A 20,246-nucleotide genomic window follows, 5' to 3' on the forward strand; every position below is an offset into this window, starting at 1 on the left:
CCTTTTCTTTTTCAAAGTACCAGCTTCTAGTCTTATTTATTAGTTCAATAGTTCTATCACTTTATATTTTATTAATTTCTCCCTTAATTTTTAGGATCTCTAGTCTGGTTTTCTTCTGGGGGTATTTAATTTGTTCACTTTCAAGTTTTTTTTATTTGCATTTCCAATTCATTGATCTCTGCCCTCCCTGATTTCTTAATATATGCACACAGGGATATGAATTTTCCTCTGAGTACTGCTTTGGCTGCATCTCATAAGGTCTGAAAGGATGTCTCACCATTGTCATTTTCCTCAATGAAATTATTAATTGTTTCTATGATTTCTTCTCTAACTGTTTTTTGAATATCATATTATTTAATTTCCAATTAATTTTTGATTTGGCTCTCCATGTACCCTTCCTGATCATTATTTTTATTGCCTTAAGATCTAAAAAGGTTGCATTTATTATTTCTGCTTTTCTGCATTTGTATGCCATGTTTCTGTGACCTAGTGTATGATCAATCTTTGTGAATGTGCCATGAGGTGATGAGAAGAAGGTGTATTCCTTTTTGTCCCTATTTATTTTTCTCCATATGTCTATTACCTCTAATTTTTCTAATATTTCATTCATATCTTTTACCTCTTTCTTATTTATTTTTTTATTTGATTCATCTAAATTTGATAGTGGTTGGTTGAGGTCTCCCACTAATATGGTTTTACTGTCTATTTCCTCCTTCAATTCCCCTAGTTTATCCTTTAGAAATTTGCATGCTATACCATTTGATACATACATGTTGATTACTGATATTTCTTCACTCTCTATAATCCTTTTTTTCAGGATGTATTTTCTTTCCCTATCCCTTTTAATCAGATGTATTTTTGCTTCAGCTTTGTCAGATATCATGATTGCTACTCCTGCCTTCTTTCTATCAGTTGAGGCCAATCGGTCTTACTCCAACCTTTAATTCTGACCTTGTGAGTTTCTACCCACCTTATGTATGTTTCCTGAAGACAACATATGGTAGGGTTTTGGATTCTAATCCATTCTGTTATTTGTCTATGTTTTGTGGGTGAGTTCATCCCATTCACGTTCAAAGTTATAATTGTCACTTGTGGATTCCCTGGCATTTTGATATCCTTGCCTAATTCTGACCTTTCTTCTTTAACTATAACCCTTTAAACCAGAGATTTACTTTAAATCAGTCCCCCTAGTCCCCTTTCTTGATATGCTTCCCTTTCTAGCCCCTCCCTTTTTGTTCCCTTCTTATTTGTTGTTGGTTTGGGGGGATATTTTTGTTTGTTTGTTTTTTTAGGGTCTATTAACTTCCCTCCCCCTCTCCTTCCCTCCATTTTTATACTCCCTCCCCTCCTTAATTTCCCCTTCTCTCTTACCCTGTTGGATAAGATAGAATTCAAGGTCCCAATGGATCTAGATGTTCTTCCCTCTCAGAGTTGATTTCACTGAGAGTAAGGTTTAAGTAATGCCAATTAGCACTCTCTTCATCTCCTTCTTATAAGAGATTTCTTCCCCTCCCCTTTACATGTGTATCTTTGTGCAAGAAGGATTATGCTATCTAGGTTTTTTCTATTTCTTGAAGTATATCTTAGTACCATCAATGATCGCCCATCCCTTTTTCTTTCTTCCCCCCTCCTTTCTCCATATCGTCTTAATGCCCTAATATTTCCCTATGCGTGATTCTTCTAACTACTCTAATGATGCATACAATTTTTGAGAGTTACACATTACATTTTCCCCACATATTAATATATATAATTTGATATAAATGTAGTCCTTTTAGAAGAGAGTTTGAATAAAAGAAAAAGATAACATTTTTCTCCTTTTCCCTTTCCTTCATATTGACCTTTCCATGTTTCTCTGGATCTTTATGTTTGGATGTCAAACTTTCCAAAGAGCTCTGGTCTTTTCTTTACAAATACTTGGAAATCTTCTATTTTGTTGAATGCCCATACTTTCCCCTGGGAGTATACAGTCAATTTTGATGGATAGCTGATTATTGGTTGAAGACCCAGCTCTCTTGCCTTTCTGAATATCATGTTCCATTCCTTCATTCAGTGTGGAAATTTCAAGGTCTTGTGTGACCCTGATTGGCATTCCTTTATATCTAAATTGTCTTTTTCTGGCTTCTTGTAAGATTTTTTCTTTTGCTTGAAAGCTTTGGAATTTGGCAATTACATTCCTGTGAGTTGTCTTTTGGGGATTTAGTGTGGAGGGTCTTCTATGAACTCTTTCAATGCATATTTTGCCCCCTTGTTCTAGAATCTCCAGACAGTTTTCTTGGATGATATCTTGTATTATGATATCCAGATTACAGTTTAATTCTGGCTTTTCTGGTAGACCAATGATTCTCAGATTGTCTCTCCTTCCTCTGTTTTCCAGGTCTGTGACCTTTTCAGTGAGATATTTTATGTTATCTTCTAATTCCTTAGTCTTTTGACTTTGCTTTATTAATTCTTGCTGTTTTGCAAGATCATTGTCTTCCAGTTGCCTGATTCTGACCTTTACAGTTTGGTTTTCCTTTTCAGTTTGGTCTGTCCTGCTTTTTGAGGCTTCAAGCTTTTTCTGCAATTGTGTGTTTTTGTCCTTCAGATTGCTGAGTTCCTTTTGCATTATTTCCCATTTTTCCTGCCAAAAGGCTTCCATCTTTTTGATAACTTCCTATTTAAATTCTTTAAGAGCTTATGGACAATTTCCATTTCTTTTGGAAGGTTTTGGAGCACTTGTTTGTGTTTCATCTTCTATTTCCTCTGTATTCTGTATTTTCCCTCCATAAAATGTATCCAAAGTCACTCCCTTCTTCTTGCTTTTCTTGGTGTTGGGAGGCTGTACCTGGACATTGTTTTCCATCTCTATGATTTTTTTCTCCCCTTTCCAGTCAGAAATCTGAGTGAGGAGAGCTTGCTGTCAGTGTAAGGGTCTAAAGATCAAGGCTTTAGCTTCAGGCAAATTCTCAGTTCTCCGTAGCTGCGCTATCTTCCCAGGGGAGCCCAGAGTCTGCCCTCCCCTGCCTGCTGGCGTTTCAGGTGTTACTGCTCTCAGGTATAGGTCTTTGGTGGTCTTAGTTAACTCCCAAGACCTGTGGGTGCCCCTTGCTCACTTCAGGGGATCCCTTCACTCACTCGTTGATTATAGTGTACTAGTTCTGGGCACTTGCAATCTGAGTTCCCCTTGCCTGCCTGCCAGGGTTTCAGGTGTTACCACTCACAGGAGTAGGTCTCTGGTGGTCTTAGTCAGGTCCCTAGACCTGGGGCTGCCTATTGTTTAATCCTTGGGTGCCCCTCCCTCACTTGTTGGTTCTGGCCAGTGCTGACTTTAATTCTGGTTCTAGATGTGGGGGGTGGGGGGAGGGGGAGTCAGCTTTTCATTCCCTTATATTTCGGAGATGCTGGAATCCCACCTACCTTCAGTGCTGCGCCTTAGTGTGGGGTCCCTCCAATCTTATGAGAATGGTTTTTTTTGGGGGGGGGTCTTTTGAGGTCGTCTGTGTCATTGCGTCTGAGGAGAGGAAGTGAGCCATGTCTACTCTGCAGCCATGCTTACCCAGAAGTCCCTTTGAGACATTTCTAATTGAATGTCCCATAGTCATTTGAGATTCAACATAACCCAAACAGAATTCATTATATTTCATTTCAAACCCACTCCCCTTTAGAGTTTCTCTATTTCTGTTGAGATTATAACCTTCCAGTCAGTCATTCATGTTCACAACCTTGAATTCATTCTCTATTCCTCATTTTCCCTCACTCTATGTCTTTAATAATTTCATAAGTCTTGGTGATTCTACATCCACAACACCTCTTCAATCCATTTGCTTCTCTCCACTCATATGGCCATCTACCTCTCACTTACACTATTACAATCATCTTTTCAACATTCTCCATTCCTCCAGTGAAGATGATTCAACCCAACCACTACACAATTGCCAAAATGATATTCCTAAAACACAAGTTTGATCACTCCACTGACTCCCTTTAATCTTTAGGATAAAATACAAACTCTTCCATTTTCCATTTAACAACCTTTAGAATCAGGTTCAAACCTACTTTTATAGACTTATTGTATATTAGTCCTTCATGAACTCTATAATCCAATCGAACTGACTTTGTTGTCTCTCACACACAATATTATATGTCCTATCCCCATATCTTTGCACATTGTGTCACATGATTCTTTTAGTCACAAAAGTTCAAAATTTTTGGACTCATCATTGATACCTCACCCATGGTGTCCTAATTGCCAAGACTGGTTGATTCTACCTCCTCAATATCTCTCACATGTATCCCCTGCCATACATTCACTTTACAAACATACTAGTCAGAATCCAATCACCTTTCACCTAGTCTATTTTTAATTGCCTCCTAATTGGTCTTCCTGCATCCAATTTTTCCTTTCTCCAATCCAAACCCAGTTGCTAATTGATATTCCAAAACATGGGTCTAACTACATCATTCCCCTGCTCATAAATCTCTATTGACTCACTATTGCTTCTAGGCAATACAAACTTCAGTTTTGACATTTAAAGCCCTTCATAGTCTGGTTCCAAAATACCACTTCAGCCTAATTACACATTACTCCATTTAACTTGTTCAATATTCCAGTCAAACTAGCTCATTTTCTATTCCCCAAACTTAGCATGACACCTCTTGCCTTCATGACTTCTCTTCAGCTGTCTTCCCATGCCTAGGGTCCCTAGTTTTCTTTGACATTTCTGTCATGTGCCATTTCCTTATAGGAAGTCTTTCCTGATATCTTTAGTTACTTATGATCCTTTCCTTTCTCCTCAAATTCTAATGCCTTTCTATCTTTACAGGTTATATCTATGCCTCTCAATAGGATGTAAGCTCCTTGAGGGTAGGGACTGTTATTTGTTTTATTTTTGTAAACTCAGCCCCTAGTACAATGCCTGTTTGCTTAATTGATTCTTATTGAATAGAATTGATCAGATACTGAAGGAGCTAAGATGGTAGAGTAGAAGATTCATTCTAACAAAATTCTTCCAACCTTCATCTCCAAACAACATTAAAATAGCACATCAGATCACATTCTGGAGCAGCATGGCCAACAAAAGGTCAGGGTGAGACATTTTTCCAACCCAGGATAACTTTGGAGGTCAGGAAGAGAGACTTGTAATACTCTCTATAGAGGTTTAAATGCCCATTAAGGACATCTGGGTAAAACTATAGATGGATCTCCATCTCTTTCCTTACTAATGGCTTTATCACATTTTAATTGCTTTATGACATTGTTGCTTCTAGTCTCTACACTTCAAATGTATGACAAGAATAAGATTTGATTCTAAAGTATAATATTAATTAGCATTTATATGATGCTTTAAGATTTGCAAAGCACTTTATATATTATCTCAACTGATCCTCACAACCAAGTGAGGTATGTGCTATTATTCTTCTCATCGACAAAAAATGAAACTGAGGCAGAGAAAAGTTAAGTGGCCTCTGTAGGTTCACATACCTCTTAAGCACAGGATTTTAATTCAGGTTTTCCCTGACTGAAGGTCCAGCATTGTAAATGCTAACAAAGAAGTCTAATTTTTTTAATGCAGTCTGTTCAGATATTTCACTATGAATATTGCCAGATTTAAAAAATATATCTTATTTAAAACTAAGTGAATAGAGCTAATGTTTCTTGGGTTACAAGGTTCCTGAAAACTCGGTATGACACTGAGTTACTTTATAAGATTAGATAAGTGGTTTGTCACTAGGTCTTAGTTTCTCAGGAACCATTTTCTAACATTTGTAAAGCATTTTGAGATCCTTTGAGATAAGGGCTATCCCAAGTGCTATTACATAGTTTTGTAGCTGCAACAGTCCCAGAGTGCTATAATCCACCCAAGAGCTGCATTTTCTATTTAAATTTGAGAGTTAGTTTAAAGGTGTATAAAACCACAAGCAACTAGACCTATTTTTTACTGACTGCGCATATCAGAGGAGACTTTGGGGAACTGTTACTTCAGAATTGGTCTATAATAAATGACTCTCCAGGTAGTTTTCCACATTCATCTCCTCTTTCATTCCAAAGCTGTCTGTTCTCTTTTACTAGCATTTAAGGTTTTTGAAAAAGAAAAAAGGAAAAAAATTTAAATGACACAAAACTGATCATTTGCTGGGTATAAAGCAAAAATATATGGAGGAAGGAGGTAAGAGGATCAACATAGGTTTGAGTCCCAAAGATGAGGTTGAGACTATAAGGGCAATACCCCATTGAATTCTTCCCTCTTCCCTAAATGCACCCTAAGTAGCTACCTGCTACAGTTGTCTCCCCCCACCCCCAAAGACTGGCAAACAACATGATGGGAAGGAGATCTGGAGTGAGCTATATGCTGATTCCCAGAGACACCCCACTGATATGTTTTCAAGATGTCTTGATGGTGCTCAGTCAGGAACACAATGAGTGGTAAATGCTGGTGTTAGTATCCTGTGCAGCCTATCATATGACCTCCACAAAGCAAACTAATGGAATGCCCATCATATGAAGCCCCTAGGCAGAGGCTTTGGGGGCCACAGAACATTGCTGTCTGTCCATTCTCCTCCCTGAAAAAAGACAAAATAATGCAAATCATGGCATGGAGCACAAGGCTGATATTGTATTACCTTATGAGATTAGCCAACCTTACCTAAACATATGGTGGGTAGCAGGCATGGATGTATGTCATCCATGTGCATGGATTACTTCAATAACACCACAGCAACAAATGTACAAACCAAGGCTGATACCTTCTTAAAGTATCCAAGATGCTGAAGGATCAAGAAATACTTCAGGTACACCAGAATGTGAAGATGGGATTTAGCTCTCCCCTAATTATAACAATGAAGATACTTAGCTCATCCTTTATTGTGAAGATTAACCCTGATTGTAACAATAAAGGTACTTATCTCTTCCTTTATTGGGAAGATTGAATGGTAATCCAGTCTGTTTTTAGATTTTAATCTACAAAAAGGTGGTAACTCAGTATTTGAAGTCTATCTACCCAATTTAAGTACAAAAAGGTATTAACTAACTACAAAAGGTGAACTAACAAAAAAAAAAAAGGTGTTAAGTAACCAAAAAAAGGTATAAACTAACCAAAGAAGGTGTGAACTAAAGAGTGGGCAGTCCTGGAGAGGAGTGTCTGCTGTGATTGGTAGATGTGAAATTTAGGGGAGGAGACACAAGAGAAAAAGATTTTTTAAAAGAGGACCAGAAGCCAGAAGAATATATTCGATTTGGTTCAAGTTAGATTGAAGAACTCTCACTCTGAGAAGCAACTGGAAGACAAGACACTCAGACTTGGAGTGAAGACACTTGGCTGTGAAACTGGACCTCTGGAGTTGCTCATGCAGGAGCCCTCAGAATGATTTCCTTTTAGATGGTCACTGTTGGTGAGTGAAAGGCTGACTTAGTAACCCTGCCTTTCTTGGAGGTGTAAACCTCCGAGAAAGGCCCATTGTCATGAGACTCTTTTCCCTGATTAGGGACTTAGAATTTCTACCTGGCTCAGAGGAAGCTGGAGTTGTCTCTCTCTCCCTCTCTCATTCCTTAATATCTTCCCTTTATTTTAAATAAACTACCATAAATTCCATTTACTTTAGTAATTCATTTTGGGATTTAAAATTAAATCCCTGGTGACCACAAATTAAATATTTCAGTCCAACCACCAACCACAATTGAATTTAACAAGAAGCAACTGCATGGTGACCAACTGGTAGAATAGAAAGCATACTGGCTTCAGAATTCAAGAATCTGGGTTCCAACACTCCTTTATGTATCAGTTCTATGACCGCTAAAAAAAAATTACTTAACCATTCTCAGCCACACTTTCCTCATAAATTTCCTTCATGAGATAAAGGGGGCTGAATTAGATAATCTCTGACATCCCCTTCAACTTTAAATCCATTATCATAACTAGAACCCTTATTCCTTTAAAATTTGTGAAATGTTCTACATATACTATTTCTTTTGTCCTTGCAACAACCCTGTGAGAAAGTTACCACTGGTTTTATTATCCCATTTTACAAATGAGGAAACTGAGACAAAAAAAGTAAGAGATTTTCCTAAGGTAGTGTTGGAGGTAAGATCAGAGACTATGGCTTCCTAACTAACCATTGTGTCAGAGCTAAATGTGTACAAGGAAGGAAAAATATTACAACTACTCAAAAAACTTCACCACAAAGTTCTGGGTCATAACACTTTGGGCCTAAATGCAAACTCCCATGCAAGCAAATTTTAAATGAAACTTTAAAGAATTATACCCTATGCTTGCCTTAAAATTTTATTTAAAATTGCAAAAAGGTTCATTCCCCAATTGACAAATGGTCAAAAAACATGACAGTTTCAGTTAAAGAAATCAAAGCTATCAATAATCATATGAAAAAATGTTTTAAATCACTATTGATTAAAGAAATGCAAATTAAAATAGTCTTGAGGTACCCTTTCACACCTATCAGATTGGCTAATAAGACAGTAAAGGAAAATAATAAATGTTGGAGGAGATGTGGCAAAATGGGGACACTAATGCATTGTTGGTAGAGTTATCAACTGATCCAACCATTCTGTAGGGCAATATGGAACTATGTCCAAAGGACTTTAAAACTGGTCAGAGTCTTTGATCCAGTAATATAATTAGTTCTGTATCCCAAAGAGATTTTTAAAAGGTGGGGGAGGGGGGCTACTTGTACAAAAATATTTATAGCAGCTCTATTTTTGCTATCCAATAATTGGAAATTGAGGAATGTCCATCAATTGGGGAATGACTGGACAAATTGTGGCATATGATTGTGATGGAATACTGTTATAAATGATGAGCAACCCAGAAGGGGAATAGAAGGAAGGGAAGGAGACAATTTAGATCATATAACTTCAGAAAACTTATATGGAAATTTGTTGTAACATGTAATTGGTAAAATAAAATATCTTTATAATAAGAAAAAGAATAATAATAGTATTCACTTCCCAAGGTTGTTGTGAGGATCAAATGAGATATTTATAAAGTGTTTTGCAAATGTTTAAATGGTGCATAAATTTTAGTTATAAAAAAAAGTTGAGTGGGATTTCAGAAAAATACAGAAAGACTTATATGAACTGATGCAGAGTCAAGTAAGTAGAACCAGGAGAATATTCTAAAGTTACAATAATATTGAAAGATGATCAACTGTGAAAAACTTATCTACTCTTAGCAATACAATGATCCAAGATAATTCTGAAGTACTTATGACAAAAAAAAAAATGCTATCCAACTCCAGAGAAAGAATTAATGGAGTCCAAATGCATATCAAAGCATACTATTTTCCACTTTATTTTATTTATATTTTTATTTAGGGATTTGGATTTCACATGAGTATTGTAATAGAAAGGATAATCTGTGTGGAAACTATTTCTTGTTGTAATAACTGATGTACTCTGGCTTGTGGCTAGAGAGCTGCTGGTATGGGAACACACCTGAGGGTACCTAGTTACAAGTGGAGGTGGAGATAGAAGTACTTTGAGAGATACTGAGACATAGAGGGATGCTGGTATGGGGAATGCTCTGGGGTTTGCCTACTGATCTCTACTGATGGCTGATAGATCAATCTATTTCCTAAGCTCCTCCTCCCTTTCACTCCCTCCCTCTTTCACCCTCTCCTTCCTGCCTCCTTCCATCTCCCAGTTTCCCTCCCTCCTTGAGTGGACTATAAAGACACTCTTCTTTTCCTTTTTCAAGTCGGGGGTTTATTGGGAAACAGGATGGGAAACTGAGGTAAGAGGGATGAGGGTTTCCCTAACTTATAATGAAGGAGAATTTGAGGGTTTGGGAAATCGATCCAGTCAAAACTGTGACAGAGAGACAGTCAAAGAGATGGAGGACAACTGTTTAAAATCTTCTTCACAAAGCCACCAATGTCTCTCAGCCTAATTTCAGAAGCCCCACCTCCCCCTCAAGGGTTCTTCAGCCTGGGACAAAAGCTAACAAGATCAGTTCAGCTTCTTCCCCCTACAGCCAAGCTTGGTCAGAAAAATCCAGAGAGCCAAAGTCTCCTGGTCAGTCAACCCCCAGAGACAGAGAGACAGAATCAAAAGTCCCAGTTTTCTCTCCTGGTCAGCTTCAACTCCCGAGAGAGAGAGACAGAATCAGTTCCTCCTTTGGTCAGAGAGCCCAAAGCCAAGGTCTCCTCAGTTCAGTAACTCCCCCAGAGAGAGACAGTCCAAAGTCCCCATTTCTCTCCCTGGCTAGGCTCCCAACTGCCTCTCCTGGGAACATTCTGTTTGGAACCTTCTTCTTGATTGACAGACAGGTCCCCAGCCTTGTTTCTTGCATCTTGGCTTGTCCTGCAAAACCTCTCTCTCTTCAAGTCTCTACCACAATATCCCTTTATAACAATGAGCAATATGGAAATGTTTTGCTTGATAATACATGTATAACTCAGATCAAATTGCTTATCAGCTGGAGGGGAGAAGATGTAACAGTTAAAATTTAGGGAAACTGAGGCAGGTAGAAATTAGTTTCTCTCTGCAAGGAGTATTATTTTTATGAGGTTTATTAAAGGTCAAGGGTTAAAGAAAATACAAGCAAGAGAAGCACAAGCTAGGTGGGCCATGAGGCCCACCAAAATTTCACTCACATCATGAGACACGTCTGTTTGCCAGTGGAGCCAGGAAGAGAAGAGCACCCGCCCTGGGTGGAGACCCTCTAAATAATGATTTTGCTCTCGGCCCAGGTGAGAACCCAGTGAAATTACAAAGCACTCTGGAGAAGTAGAGCAAGGATTTCTGGGGATTGAAGTCCTGGAATCCAGTCTATTTTTACAAAGGGAAGGCAAGGAAGGAAATAGTTTGGATCTTATAATTTCTGAAAATATATGTGAAAAATTGTTTTAACACATAATTGGTAAAAAATTTCAATTGCAAAAAAGGCAATAGCGTCACTGCCATTAATTGTGCTCAAGAGATTGTAGCAAAAATGGTTATTTAAACTAAGACTGACTCCAATATGGTCTCCCCTGCCCCCAGCAGTGAAGCTGCTCTGCATGGAAATACTTCTAGGCCAACTAGCAGTGGCCACATGAGTGACTCCAGTACTTCCAGTCTAATAACATAGGGAGACTCAGAAGGAATATAGGAACAGTCTAATGACATAGAGAGATTCAGAAGGGAACTTAAAAAAAAGACATAATACTAACCCTTACTTCACAGATGAGGAAAATAAGATTAAAAGAGTTTAGATTATTTGTCCAAGATCACAAAATTAGTTAGTATTCATTCTGGGATTATAATTCGGCAGAGCCAAAATTAGGATTTTGATACCCTGGGCAAGTGACACAAAATATAAACTCAAATGAATTTTATAAGGCACATCCATTTGAAGGGGACAATCAAGGATTTATCAAGCACCTAGTACATTGAGGTTATGAAGAAAGACAAAAACATGATACTTTGTCCTCAAGGAATTCACATTCTAATGGAGGAAAAACCTTGAAAACAAATGTCCATAAAAGATACATACTATATAAATGGAAGGTAATTTCTGAGAGATAGTCCCTGGACAAAGAGAAGAGAAAGAATATGAAAGACTGCTTTGAGAAGATGAGATCTGAGTCTTGAGGGAAGCCAGGAGGCAGAAGTGAGTGAGTGTTTCATATTAAGGGGGACACCAAGAGAAAAAGCAAGGAATCTGAAGATGGAGTGTCCCGTGTAATAAATAGTAAATAGGCCAGTGTGACTAGATTGTAGAGTGTGAAAATATTGGAAAGGTCAAAAAGGAATAGGTTGTAAAGGGCTTTAAATGCCAAACAGAATATTTTCTATTTTATCTTAGTGATAATAAGGAGCCACTGCCATTTATTCAGTAACTAAGTAACATGGTCAGACATGTCCTTTAAGAAAATCATTTGGTCATCTAAGTGGAAGATGGTTTAGAGTGGCCAAATGAGACTCTTGCAATAGTCTAGGTAGGGTGTAATGAAGACCTGCACCATGGTGGTAGGTATTTAAGTCAACAAAAGGGACAGGAGATTCCACTATATAAGATCCTAAGGGGAAAATGTTTCCAAGACACATTGAGGAAGAGATAAATAACATGGATGTTGAAAGATGCTCCTGAGTAAGTGGTTACCAGGGGAGATAGAGATAGCAGAGTTGGGCTGGGCTAAGGAGAAGCCCACTTGGGATATAAGGAAGGGAAAGATGAGAAAATAATGTGGTAGATTTCTGCTTTCAAATAATTATTTTTGCTAACCCAGTTGTTTCTATGCTGCTGAAGCCAGGCAAGTGCCATTAGTGCCCTCTAAATGTGGTTGCCCTACAATTTGGAACTATGCCCAAAGGGCTATAAAACTGTGCATACCCTTTGATCTTGTAATACTACTACTGAGTCTATAAACCAAAGAGATCATAAAACAGGGTAAAGGGCCTCCTTGTACAAAAAAAAATATTTATAGCTGCTTTTTGTATGTTGGCAAAGAAATGTAAATTGAGGGGATGTCCATCAGTTGGGGAATAGCTAAACAAATTCTGGTATATGTGTAAAGGATAATTTTAGCGTTGTGACTTAAAACCTAAATTAATTTGGTCTCCAAAGAAATCCCATGATAAAATACCCAAGTCAGCTGGAAGCTTATGGTGATTTTAATTAATATAGAGGAAATAAATTAAGAAAGAGAGAGAGAAAAAAGAGTTAATTTAAACTGCTCCAGCTCAGGCTGAGCCAGGCAGGAGTTCAAGGCCTTGGCCACGGGGGCCTCCCCTGAGAGCCAAGGGAAAGGGAGTCAGTCTTATCACTCACCACATGACTGTATCAAGGAACCTGTCTGAGGGAGCTCCTCCAAGGCTCAAGTTCCAGGATCAAACTGACCTCAGCCTGCTCTCAGGAAGTCACCATCCAGAGCCACCTCTCCCGGGAAAAAGAGCAATGAGAAGAAGTGAAGCAAAGTATATAGATGATTTTATATCACTTTCCTGCATCTCATCTGTACCAATGGTAGCTTAAGCTTGACTTAGAACAGCCCAGGGGTCTGTCAGCTGTTTCTGATTTGTCATTTTTCTCTAGCAAAGGCCATACTCCTAAATACTTAATCCTTAAGTACGGTTATAAACATTACTGATTTTGTTAGACAAAATAGGGTGGAGTAATGTAAAGTTCCCAAGTCATCCCTGATGTTGTTAGACTAAGTATCTACATTGTTACAATCAGGAGATAGCTAAATCCAATCTTCACATAAGTTGGTGATGGCTATTTCTATTTTATAAATCTCCTTGCTAAAATCTCCTGAGCACAAATAATAGCAGTAACTCTATGGCCTTATTTTCAATTTAAAAAATATATTTTTTTATTTTTTCCAATCTCATGTTATAACAATTTTAACATATATTTTCAGAAATATTGTGCTATAAGAAATGACAAGATTTCAGGAAAAAGCTGGAAAGATCTACATGAACTGATGTAGAACAAAATAAGCATAACTGAGAGAACATTATACATGGTAACAGCAACATTATATGATGATCAACTGTGAAAGCCTTTGCTACTCTTAGCAGTACAATGCTCCAGGACATTTCTGAAGGACTTATGACAAAGAATGTGATCCATCTTTAGAGAAAGAACTGTTGGAGTCTGAATGCAGATCAAAGAATACTATTTCTCACTCTAGTTTATTTATAGTTTTACTTGGGGGGGCGGGGTATATGAATATTCTCTTACACAATGCATAGAAGTATATTTTGCACAATAACACATGTATAACCCAGATCAAATTGCTACATCTAACAGGGCAGTCACAGAAGTGAGTGAGGGAGATGATTTGAATTGTATAATTTTTTAAAACATGGTGAAAATTGTTATTACATCTAATTGGAAAAATAAAATATCTTTGAATAAAGAATAAATAAATAAATGTGATTGCCTTAGTGTAAAGCCCTCTCCCCCTGCAGCCTCTTGCTCAGATTGACTAGTTTCTCCTAGACTTTCCCTTTTAAGGTGGAGGCCTAGGCTAAACACTTCTGGGTATCTTTCCAGGGTATGTTCTTGATTCTACAATGTCCAAGATGATTTCTTATCCCTCCCTTCCTTTCTCTCCTCACTTTTGAGCTACTTTTAGGTGCTAACCTCTCCCATTAGAATGTCAGTTCCTGAAGGGCAGAGACTTCTTTCTGCTTGTATTTATATCCCAGAAATTTAGAAAAGTGCCTGGCATATAATAAGTATGTAATAAATGCTTGTAGATTGACCGTCATCCTCCCACCTGTAAAGATTAAAATTTAGGGAATATATGGGAAGACTGAGGCATCTGAGGCAGGTAGAAATTAGTTTCTCTCTGCAAGGAGTATTATTTTTTTTGGAGGTTTATTGAAGATTAAGGATTAAAGAAAATACAGGATAAGAAACACGTGTCCAGGCCATAGAGTGGCCTAGACACAACCTCACCTACACTATGAAAAAAAGCCACGCCTGCCCCAAAATGGAAGTCCAAGAGCCAAGAGAGAGACCCTCAAAAGACTTTGAATCAGCTTAAATACCTTCTCGATCTTGGCCCAGGTGAGATTACAAGGCATTCTGGGGAAGTGGAGCAAAGGCTCATGGAGATTGTAGTCCTGTATTCGAGTCTATTTTTTACACACCCCAAGTTTCTGGTCTTGTACTCCAATGTTATTTATATAATTAACCCCTCTTTGAACAGGTGAGAATGTAGACACTAGAATGTATATCCTAGAATAATAAGAAATGTGCCAACACTACCTCCACTCCATCTATTTCAACCTCACACCATCTGACTTTTCTACATTGGATTGTTCCCTAACTCAGGGACTCCACCCTCCTCAGAATTTACTCTCAATGAGTGGAATATAGTTTTTCTTCCACTGTCTACAGCCACTCATTCTGGACTCAGTTCTCCTTCAGAAGTTGGTATCTAAGAAAAAAGGGATCCGCTTGGCTTTCTCCAACCAGCTCACCAAATGAAAAGCAACTATTTCCAGGCTAATTCTATCAAATACTAAGGACTAATGCAAAATACTGCCAATTGATTGGTGATTAACATAAACCAGCTAATATTGCAAATAAGTGTAAGAAATACACTTGGTTTTATAAGTCCAAAGACCTATTTGCTGACAAAACTTAATCATGCTTCATTCTTCCATAACACTTGAGTGATTAAATAAGTGATCAAAATTTTCTGTGCAGCTTACATTGTTGTTGTCTCTTAGAACTGTGAATTTTAGATTTATTCCACCCTGCTTAGTCTTTAGAATTTTGCAACCAAGGAATGTATACACCCCCACTTAAGGATTAATTGTAGGGAAGGATGACCTATGACTGGCATATGCTAACAAGTGACAAATAAGAAACAACTAACTGACCCCCTGGGCTGTCCTAAGCCAGGCTTAAGCCACCATTGGTACATGTGAGACACGGGAAATGATGTAAAGAATTGCTTAGATTTTTCACATCATGTCCTGTGATCACTCTTTCTGCTGCGTTGGGAGTTGGGAGCTTTTGGCAGCATTTGGCATGCTTGTGGTTTGGTGGACTTTGGCAGTGGAGGTCACTGGGAGCATGGTTTAGGTGAGACATCTTCCCTGAATCAGCCTTAGTGAGTGATAAGGCTGACTCCCCCTTTCCTCTACCTCCTGAAGGCATTATCCTCCAAGGAGGCCCCTCATTTTGGAGGAAGCCTCATGGCTGAAAGTCAAGTTAGATTTAATCTTCTGAAAATGACCCTTGGCTGTGGCCTCTGAACTCCCCTTGGATTATCCAGGCCAGAGAAAATCTTATACCCTTTCCTTCTTTTCCTTCTTCTTAATTTCTTCCCTCTACTGTAATTGTCACCATAAAATTCCAAACTGACTTGAGTATTTCATTGGGATTGACTTTTAATCCCTGGTGACCACCAATATAATATATTCCATCAACAACCCTAAATTTTACCTTAACAATCTGGCTAATCCACAAAGGTTGTGATGAGTACCCTCAAATCTCTGAAACTTTTCTTTCCTCTTTCTCTCTTTATTACCTCCTAAAGGCAGTCTTTTAAGCATCTAACTCAACAGTTCAAAACAGAGCTGAGAGATCAGGTGAGTATAAAAAATTTTTTCCCTTTTCTCCTTAATTTGAATTGAACACAGCCACTTTTTAACCTTAAGTGGCAGGGCCCTGAGGTCTTAGCTGGGGAAGCTGTTTCCAAATCTCCCTTCCCTTAGGGAACAAACAATCCAATTAGCCAACCCTCACTGACAATACTAACTGGCTAGATTACTCTTAACTAGCTGTGAGGAAAACCTGGAGATAGTTTTGGCCTTGTCCTGCTCCTAGAGGTCTTCTTTCCTTTTTCTTTTTTTCCCAAGCCCCCACGAGTCTCTAGTTTTTTAAAATTAAATGAGAAGTAAAAAACCTGGTGAGGCCAACTAGGAAAATCTGAGGCTTTGCTCAAAGAGGGAACCAGTTTTATCCTGAAGGGGAGGGAGAGGAGGCTTGTGACCCCTCCCAAATTAAACAAAAATTCAGCCTTAGCCTCAGGCAAAAGGCTTTGTTTTCTGTCTCCTTTTGGTTTAGAAGAGTTGATTGGATTAAAAGGCTCTTAAAAGGGACTATGCCCAGATCTTTTATTTTCACACCCTGACTTTAACCCCTAGCTAGTAGTGATATCTACTGACTAAAACCATAATTATATATAATTTTAAATATATATGTATGTATATACACATATACATATATGTATATATATATGAATACTATGTTCTATGAAATTTTCATGGCGTTTGAAAAAATAGAGACATTAAAGATTTCAGAATGCCTTCCTTCCTTGTGTTCTTAGGTCATTTTATTTTTCTTTTCTTAAATATAGTGACAAAAAATGTTGCCCAGTGAAAATTTGGAGCTAAAATGCAGGCAGATATACAAAACCAATTGGATAATTTTAAATATTTCTTACAGGGTCAAATTGCAAATGCTGACCCCACCCAAAACATGTCTGACTTTTGCAAATCTGTTTCTGAACCTCTAAATGAGGAAAACCCTTCCCCCAAAATGGAGATGGAAGACAGCTCTCCTATAACTCAGCTACAGAACTGCTTCTCTCATGGTCTGCAACTCTTGGCTAAACTTACTTCCCAAGACCCTTCTCCTGTTCCTTCTCCCACCCCAAAACCAATTCCATCCCCAAATAAATCTCATCCTTCTAACAAAACTGTTTCTAGTCAAACTGACTCACCCTTACCAAATTCAACTAAAAGCCTTTTTCCTCTAAGAGAAGTACCTGAAATAAAACACAAATGGGATGTGGTGACTCTAAGGCACCATATATCGTTTACTCCCCAAGACATAAATTAATTTCACATGCAAAGTTCCCACATATGAACAAGATCCCTTTATGGTAACAAAAAAGATGGCAGATATATTTTTTCAGTATAATCCATCTTACAAAGACATTGAAAACTTACTCCAGGCTTTCTTAATGGAACGTGAGAAAAATAAAATAATTTCTCATGTCAATAAAGTCCAGAGGTGCAATGCAGCACACTGGTCATCTCAGGATCCTGAATGGAGCTATAACAACTCTGAGAATTATTTACAACTATATCATTGTAGGGAGACCATTCTAACTGCTTTGAGAGAGTGCTCTGAAAGCACGGATAAATGGACAGAATTTGAAAAACTTAAGCAAAATGAGGATGAGACACCCTCCAGATTCATGGATAGGCTAATTGAGTTTGGGGGTCGATACCTAAATTTTGACCTTTCTAAAGAAAATTACATAAAACAAATTAGAAGACACTTTGTCAATAACTTTTGCAAAGTGATCAGGGATTATTTTAGAACTCATTGCCCAAGGTGGCCTGAAAAGGATCTTGATCATTTGAGGAAAACTGTGGTATATGTTTCAAAAGGAAACAAAGAAAAAGAGGAAGAGACTAATGATCTCATAGAGGCAATGAAGAAAGAATTGAAATATTTAAGAGATAAGAATGATAACCAGGAAAAAGGGCATGATACTCAACCAATGGCACTTGCCCCTCTCCAAGAATCTAACTATCAATCCATTACATGCCACTTCTGTGACAAGAAGGGCCACAGAATAATGGAGTATAGGAATAATATGCAGTTTAATAACAACTACAGAAATAATAATTATAGAAATAACTATAATAATAATAATAGAAACCACAACTTTAGGAATGATAACAATAGGAATAGAAATTGGGAAAATGATAACTCAAACCAAATGACCCAACAACAATGTAATTTAAGTGGAGCTCACCCAAAAAATAATAAGAATGCTACTGCACCTCCATGTGGAGCAGATTTAGATTCTATTGTTTTTGTAGATATTAACCCTTTTCAGTTTTGTCTCCCTTCCAAATAGTAGCAAAGAATAAGAAACAGATTTTTGAATACAGTACCCCTGTGACTGTAAAATATATACATTTTTTAACATTTTTTCTTCCTAAATGTTCCATACAGTATTTTTTTCTTTCATTTTTTGCATTTGAAGCACATGTCACCAGTATCAAGAAGATTTTCTTTTAACTATTTTTTTTCCTTTTGCAATAGAATAAGCTAAATAACCATTTTCCTAGCATACCCAAAAGCTTTAGACTATGGAATCCTGCCATCTATTGATAAATATTTTGGGACTGTTATTAATATTTGAGTCTGATTCTAGGAAATAGATGAGGCATCTTCCCTGAATCAGCCTTGGTGAGTGATAAGGCTGACTCCCCCTTTCCTCTACCTCCTGAAGGCACTATCCTCCAAGGAGATCCCTCATTTTGGAGGAAGTCTCATGGCTGAAAGTCAAGTTAGATTTAATCTTCTGAAAATGACCCTTGGCTGTGGCCTCTGAACTCCCCTTGGATTATCCAGGCCAGAGAAAATCATATACCTTCTTTTCTTTCTTCTTAATTTCTTCCCTCTATTGTAATTAAGCCACCATAAAATCCCAAACTGACTTGAGTATTTCATTGGGATTGAATTTTAATCCCTGGCGATCACTAATAAAATATATTCAGTCAACAATCCTAAATTTGACCTTAACAGAACCAAAGAGGACAAGATAGTACCCTGAGTCAAACCATCAATGGCTAGCATAATTATTTCTTGTCCCAATCAATAAAAAGAATACATTAACTCTCAAATCAGAAACTCAGGGAAAAGAAAAAAAAAACAAATTAACTGTTTCCTGATTTATGGGAAAGAAGCATAATAAAGTAGAAAGAGCACTAGATGTGGAAACAGAGGGCCTGGGTTCAAATATGATTTCTGACTCTGTGACCTTGAGCAGGTCACAAAAATTAAGTTTCTTCATCTATAAACTGAGAGGATTGAACTAGATGTCTAAGGCTCCATCTAGCTCTAAATTTATACTGCTATGATTGTTGTTCAATAATTTTTTCGGTTGTTTCTGACTCTTCATGATCCCATTTGCAATTTTCTTGGCAAAGATACCACAGTGTTTTGACATTTCCTTCTCTAGCTCACTTTAAAGATTAGGAAACTGAGGCAAATGGGGTTAAGTGATTTGCCCAGGATTACAAACCTAGAAAGTATATGAGGCCAGATTTGAACACAGAAAGATGAATCTTCCTGACTCTAGGTTCAGTACCCCATCCACTGTGCCACTTAGCTACCCAATCCTATGAAAATACTTCAATTCTTCTGGAATCCATAGTTTTGTTAAGATTAAAATTCTCTGGAGACAATATTAATTTATAATTATTTATTAAATAGTGAAAGCTGAAGAGAGAAAATGAGAAAGAAAAGGCATCTAACATGGTGTGTCTCCTAGTTAACGGGAGCTTCCCACTCACCCATGTCCCATTCATTCCTGCTACTTCCTAAACAAGAGAGCGCAAACTTCCTCTATAACTTACAACTTCAATGATGACACTTTTTCTGCCTCTCCCTGATTAGACATATTTCACCTTAGTCCAGCTGATAGGCCAGTCACCAGGAATCATATGGGAAAAAAAGCAAGCATCTTCCCAGAAGCCAGAGAGCCATGTTCTTTATCCAAAGGTTGAAAGTGAGATCAAAATGGATTTTCAAATTTTTCTTTTTAAAAAAGGAAAGAGAGGTACATATTTATGTTAAATTCATATGTTTTTAATGGTGTGGATATTTCTTTCACTGTTACATTTTAGGAATAGCAAATGGTTTGATGGAAAAAACTCTGAAGTTGGAGTCAGAGGACCTTGGTTCAGATTTTACTTACCCTCTATTTGATTTTGAGAAAATCATTTGACCTCTCCTATCCTCTTTATCTCATAGTCATATGTATATAACATATATAAA

The sequence above is a fragment of the Monodelphis domestica genome, chromosome 4 (genome assembly GCF_027887165.1).
Source record: "Monodelphis domestica isolate mMonDom1 chromosome 4, mMonDom1.pri, whole genome shotgun sequence".
NCBI lineage: Eukaryota > Metazoa > Chordata > Mammalia > Didelphimorphia > Didelphidae > Monodelphis > Monodelphis domestica.